We start from the raw sequence: 7,623 nt of genomic DNA on the forward strand, positions 1-7,623 counted from the left end.
TCCTCATCTTACATGCAATTTCTTACGAACATTCGAACTGAGGACAGCATTCGATTATATCATGAACATTTAGAAGCGATGTCTAAATGCAAGAAAACGATAGAGGAGACCATCAAACATATAGACGATGCACGCCAAAGGGCATTAGAAGTCGCCTCACAACGGACCAAGGGTTCGTCACGACACTCTCAAGTTTCAAATGCTTCGTCTGCACTTTCTAGGAAACGAGCAAAAGCCGAAGCAGCTAAGGCAAAATTGGTTTTTGCAGAGCAAGAAATCATCCTGAAGAAAGAACAAGCTGCTCTCGAAGAACAAGAAATGACTATAAAGGCAGCATCCTCACGCAAAATGTTAGAGCTGGAAGCTGATTTGAAACTTCTAGCTAGCCGTCAAGACTTAGCCGTGGCGGAAGCGGAAGCAGAAGTCTATGAGTCAGGCAGTGTTATAAATGGGCCATCATTGCGTACTCTTGAAAAACTTGACCAGCTAAAACTGATTAATCCAATCGAGAGGACAAATCAATACGTTCAAGACCAAATAAATTTTATTAACGCCGATAATCAACCAATGTCAAAACCTACTGCTCCACTTAATGTTAATGCGCAAACTTTTAGTCCTGTAGCGCAAGATAACAACATTCAGATATCTAATCCGCCATTTCAAAACTTGAGTGTGCAAAATGATCAAATTCAAGATTTGACGAAGTTTCTACTTAAGAAAGACATGCTAATTTCTAGACTGTCCTGTTTTAATGATCGACCGGAAACTTATTCATTCTGGAAGGCTCAATTCAAAGGAATTATGCAAGAACTATCAACAACAGACATTGAAGAGTTAGATTTATTATCAAAGTGGTTAGGACCGCAATCTTACAAGTACGCTCTAAGCATTCGTTCAGCTAATACGTATAACCCTAAACGAGCATTGCAGCAAATTTGGGAAAGGCTTGATGAACTATACGGGAGTCCGGAATTGTTAGAATCCGTGCTAAAAACAAAGCTCTCAAAATTTCCACGTCTTACCAACAAGGAAAATATCAAACTTTACGAGCTGCTGGCTATTTTATGTGAAATTGAATCGCTTATGACTGATCCAAAATATCAGTCCCTGCTCGGATATTACAACTCGTCGTCAGGTGTCCTACCAATTATTGGCAAACTGCCCTACAATCTACAAGAGAAATGGACAAGCCATGCTCATAGATATAAAACAAAGCATCATGTAACATTTCCACCATTCACTTGCCTTGTAGAATTCATGCGCGACATGACAAAGATGAAAAATGATCCTGGTTTTTCATATCCAAATGAGTCATCGAGTACTCCAACAACTGTAAAGGAAAAGGACAAATTACCTCGTAACAATCATAGTCGACCTCAAATCGCAGTTAACAAAACCGAAGTTAAATCTGAAAGAAATCAAGTCAGTAAAACATGTCCACTGCATAACACGAATCATAGTCTCAACAATTGTCGCGGATTCAAAGAAAAATCTTTTGAGGACCGCAAGAAGTTCTTGCGTGAACATAACATTTGTTTTAAATGCTGTAATTCAGATCATCATAAGTCCAAGGACTGTAAAGAAAAGGTTCCCTGTGAAGCATGTGGAAGCGAATCACATGCATCAGCAATGCATCTTGGGTTTACAGAACATAAATCCAGAGTCAATCACGGTGAGGAGAAGAATATACCCGAGCAGGACGCGGTAACAAAATGTACGCAGATATGCAAGCAACAATTTTCAGGAAAATCTTGCGCAAAGGTAGTTCAAGTTAAAATTCACAAATCAGACTCGCCAAACAAAACACTAACATCTTATGCGATTTTAGACGATCAAAGCAACAAGACCTTGGTGAACTCCAGTATTCTGGATACTTTGGATATAACTTGTGATGCTACAGAGTATAGACTTACTTCGTGCGCAGGTGTCATAAAAACATCAGGAAGGCAAACTGACGGCCTTGTTGTAACATCGTTGGATGGAACTGTTAGCCTTACTTTACCTACCGTTATTGAATGTGATCGTATTCCTCAAATTCGTGACGAAATTCCAACGCCAGAAGTGGCCAAATACTATCCTCATTTAAAGGAATTAGTGAAATACTTACCAGAAATCAACGACAATATTCCTATCTCTATTCTAATCGGAAGAGACTTACCAGAAGCGCACCACGTTTTAGAACAATGCACTGGTGTGAAAAATTCTCCATACGCTCAGAGACTGCCACTAGGCTGGGTAGTCGTAGGTGAGTCTTGCCTACACAAAGTTCACCCACCAAAGAACAATGTAATCGTTAATAAGACTTTCGTATTGCCAAATGGAAGGACTTCCATCTGTGAACCTTGCCCGAACGACATCAATATTCAGCAATTGGATATGTTAAACGGACAAGCTAAGTCAGACTCACAAGAAACTCTCGACAATTCAATATTCTTAAAAAAGAAAGATGATGATACTGTAGGACTATCAATGGAAGATAAAGAATTTCTTAAGGTTATGGATGAACATGTTCATCAGAATTCCGATGGTAACTGGGAAGCCCCATTACCATTTCGTTACCCTAGGCAACGCCTACCAAACAACAGATCACATGCATTTAAGAGAGCAATGAACTTAGATGTCAGTCTTCGAAGAGACGAGAAGAAAAAGGAACATTTCTTCCAGTTTATGGAGAAAGTATTAGAGCGTAAACATGCTGAGATTGCACCGCCTTTAAGCCAAGAAGAGGAGCGGTGGTACTTACCTATTTTTGGGGTTTATCACCCACGTAAACCGGACAAAATTAGAGCAGTCTTCGACTCTTCAGCTAAATTTGCAAATATTTCTCTTAATGATGTACTTCTGCCCGGACCAGATCTGAATAATAAACTTCTTGGTGTATTGTTAAGATTCCGGAAGGAACTTGTAGCCGTCACAGCAGATATTGAGTCTATGTTTTATTGCTTCGTCGTTAATCAGGAACACAGACAATACCTTCGTTTCTTCTGGTATGAAAACAATGACTTTGAAAAGAATTTGGTTGAGTACCAAATAAGAGTGCACGTATTTGGAAATTGCCCGTCTCCAGCAGTTGCTTCATACTGCCTTAGAAAAGCAGCCTCAGTAAACAAAACTACAAACATATCAGATATTGTTGAATTTGTTAATAGAAATTTCTATGTAGACGATGGTTTGGTCTCACTTGCAACACCGAGAGAAGCTATCGATTTACTTCAGCGAACTCGTGAATCACTTCAAACAGGAGGTAATCTCCGCCTCCACAAAATTGCATCTAATAGCAAGGAAGTTATGGACGCTTTTGAACAACAAGACCGTGCTAATAACTTCAAAGATATTGATTTGTGTGTTGACGAACTGCCTACTCATCAAAGTTTAGGTCTTAATTGGGAGTTAGAAACTGACACATTCACATACAAAGTTTCTCCAGAAGAGAAACCTTTCAGCAGACGAGGATTATTATCCACCGTAAACGGGATATTCGACCCTATGGGATTTGTTGCTCCTATTGTCGTTACAGGGAAGTTGCTACTCCGAGAAATCGCAAATGGATCATACAACTGGGATGACCCACTTCCTAGGCATCTGTTTGCAAAGTGGTCGGACTGGAAACAATCACTTATATATAGCAATTGCATCAGTGGCTTACTTAAGGACCAAAGATATGGATAATAATTATCATGTCGGATTCGTTCTTGGTAAGGCAAAGGTGGCCCCGACCCACGGCCATACAATCCCAAGACTCGAGTTGTGTGCCGCCGTACTGGCAGTGCAAGTTTCAGAAATTATTCTAGACGAACTAGATATCCAAGTCAATCAAACTCGCTTTTACACTGACAGTCAAGTAGTTTTAGGCTATATACATAACCAAGGCAAGCGTTTCTACAAGTACGTCGAAAACCGCGTTGAGAGAATTCGAAAATCTACTCAACCAATTCAATGGTCACACGTCCGAACCAATTTCAATCCAGCAGACTCAGCTACAAGAACTGTGTGTGCCGAAACCTTTCATAACAGCATGTGGATTCTTGGACCTCCTCAACTTCGTGATTTTGAAATTGGAGATTTGGATGGAAAATATCCATTGCTGGATCCCGATAATGACTCAGAAATCAGACAAAATGCTAACGTCAAAACGTTGAAATCCGGCATAGAGAACCGTGCCAAGGTTTTTAATTTCAGTCATAGGACGGAAAGGTTTTCCAAGTGGAACTCTCTGGTTCAATCAATTAACCGCTTAAAAATGCTAGCAAGGAAATTTCATCAAAATGACAAATCCGACTTAAACACAGTGTCGACAACGCTTATGTCAGAACAGATGATCATTCTAAACGTGCAAAAAGAAGCTTTCTTTTCGGAAATAGAGTGTATTAAAAACAGGAAACCCTTTCCAAGAAACAGCAGCATTGGCAATTTGAATCCGTTTATCGACCAAAGTGGTCTTTTGAGAGTCGGTGGTCGCCTTAAGAGAGCCGAACTAGAACTTTCAGAAAGACATCCAATCATTTTGCCGAAAAACCATCACGTCTCTGTTCTTTTGATTCGCCATCTTCATGAATCTGTGAAACACCAGGGAAGGCACTTTACAGCTGGAGCTCTTCGTTCAGCTGGATACTGGATTGTAGAAGAAAAACGTCTAATCGCATCTATCATCTACAAGTGTTTTCGATGTAGGAAATTACGTGGAAAATATAGCAGTTAATGTCTGATCTTCCTTACGATAGACTACAATCTACTCCACCGTTCACATTTATTGGCATTGATACATTTGGTCCATGGAACATTTTGACACGTAAAACCAGAGGTGGTCAAGCGAACAGTAAACGCTGGGCTGTGCTTTTTACCTGCCTCTACACTCGAGCTATACACATCGAGGTGATTGAAGAACTCTCATCATCTTCTTTCATTAACTGCCTAAGACGATTCATTTCTCTGAGAGGAGACGTACAGGAAATTCGATCTGACCGTGGCACAAATTTTGTGGGTGCGACAGATCATTTGAATACAAATGTCGTTAACGTTGAGGACACAGCTATCAAGCATTTCTTGGACAATAGTAAAGTAACTTGGATCTTTAACCCCCCACACTCCTCACACATGGGAGGAGTGTGGGAACGTATGATCGGTGTCACTCGCCGGATCCTTGATTCCATGATGATGGACATCCAATCAAGGCATCTGACTCACGAAGTCTTCATAACATTAATGGCTGAAGTATGTGCAATTGTTAACTCAAGACCGATCGTTCCCGTATCAACTGATCCGGACTTTCCAACCATTTTAAGTCCAGCGTCTTTGATAACGCAAAAGACGAATCAAATTCAGTCCAGCTTTGGACCCTATGACATTAAAGATCTTTATAAATCACAGTGGCGTTGTGTACAACATCTCGCAAACATATTTTGGCAAAAATGGAGAAAGGAATATCTCCAGCAACAACAAGTGCGTCGTAAGTGGCAAAATGTAACACCTGATCTTACGGAAGGTGATATCGTTTTAATGAAAGACCAGAGTGTCTCGAGATACGAGTGGCCAATTGGAATAATAATTAGCGCAATTAAAAGTTTTGATAACAAAGTTCGAAAAGCCGAGGTCAGGATTTTCAGGGATGGAAAGCGTTTGACGTATACAAGACCAATATCTGAGTTAGTTCTGCTACTCCATGAGGAATAAACAGAAGACATGTTGAACTTGTTCATGTTTTCATTGTTAATATGTATGACACATCAGTACATTTCAGAAAAAATCATTTAAATTTGATGATGTATGTTTTTTTTTATTAGTGATATAAAAGTATATATATCAGGTGAGGAGTGTTCTGTCAACTCTTCTGTCGTAAATGTGGACTGCGCTCCATAGGTACTATTTGCTAATTATCTCCCTTTATTATTGTGAACACACGGCATGTAACGCAAATCAAACCTTTACATTTTGGTTCCTGTGGATAACTATAGTGTATGTATGACTTAATTACTTTATTTTTTAGATAATCTTATGTTGCAGAACACTTACCTTTGATGATTCAGTTGTTTTTATTGATAATTTCAGTAATTTGTGACAAATCGAGCCTTCGCTCTTGATAATTGTTTAAGTGTGTTAAATTCATAATTTTTGTATGAAGTAAGCCCGTTTTTTATCTTAATCAACTTTCCCTTGGTCTATATTATAAATCTAAGCTTTTTGAGAAATTTATATCATTTTTGTACAAGGGTTATGCTCGGAAATTTTCTGTGTATGGAACGCAAAAGCTGTCATAATTGAAATTGTGTAAAATTTTGTATTTCTTGTAAAACTCGATTTTTCTGTTAAAACAAGTGCTTGAATGCGTGTTTCTTTGTATTTTGTAGCTTTTTACCTGCATTACGTCCAATAAAGAAATTATTTGAAGACCCGTCTTATTTAATCTTTGGATCTAATCTGGTAGAACTATCTGTGGTGACAGAATATTGATACGAAATATGAATATTTACGTTGTTTGAAGTTAGCGCACACGATGACACAGCAAGATTCAGTCGATATATCGTTGCTAGTAGGCGCATATCACTACTGGGACATTGTAGAAGACCATGTAGTACGCGGAAACGGTTCGACAGCCGTGAAATCGGATATTTGCTTTCAGGACCTACATACGGTAAAGAGATCGTCACGTCGAACAATAACACGCTTAATATTTCACACGTTGCTGTAGAATACAATCTAGAGAGACATCGAAAATTGGAGTCAATAGGTTATAGTTAGGAGATAGACAAAGACGATGATGCATGTATTAAAGCCTGTCAAGACAGATCAATTGATTTATTTGCACGGGGAAATAAAGATTTCGCTATGCTACCAGGGAAACAAGACGCTGATGATTTATCTACAAATTTAACCGTTACGAGGAGAAGGACAGAAAACATCACTACAAGACTCGCTCAAATTCCAGATATGTTGAAGGGAGACATTATACAAGAACAGAAAGGACGGGGATTCAGAAAGAAGGTGTCTGAAATCACAGAAACTTCAAGAAAAGACAATCCTGATCATCCAGTACATAGGAAATCGAGCATCACTCGTATCAGAATTGTTAACAACTGCAGAAAAAGGAAAAGATGGTAATCCGAATACCATATGTCGTTACATAAATTTTATGGGACAACCGGTAATAATGAACAATTCAGTACAAAACTTACAGAAAATTCCGTGAAGAAATATCCCACGAGACCATACCGAATTGGATACATCAGTTATGTCACAGACAAACACTAACAATTACACGTTTAGCGCAAAGTTGGATTTATTTTTATTACATGAGTGACTTTAATTGAATTTAAACGGTAAATGTAATTTACGTTTTTATATGATTTGCTCAGTATTTCAAAGAAAAACACAACACGAGACAATTTCAAAGTCATATTATTTATTGATGAACAGTTATTTATCAGTGAAACGATTTGTCAATGGACAACTGAGAATTTTAGAAAACTGTGATAATTTTTACTTTTTCGCGGCCCCAGTATGTTGAGATTATCGCGGGAACATAACGTTCCAACTATTGTACATGTCTATTGTCGACGTCGTATTGTCAGTGACGTCGCCTTGGGCGGAAATACGTACTTGTATATTAAATGTAATAGCTGAACAGTT

The sequence above is a fragment of the Mytilus galloprovincialis genome, chromosome 6 (assembly GCF_965363235.1).
Source record: "Mytilus galloprovincialis chromosome 6, xbMytGall1.hap1.1, whole genome shotgun sequence".
NCBI lineage: Eukaryota > Metazoa > Mollusca > Bivalvia > Mytilida > Mytilidae > Mytilus > Mytilus galloprovincialis.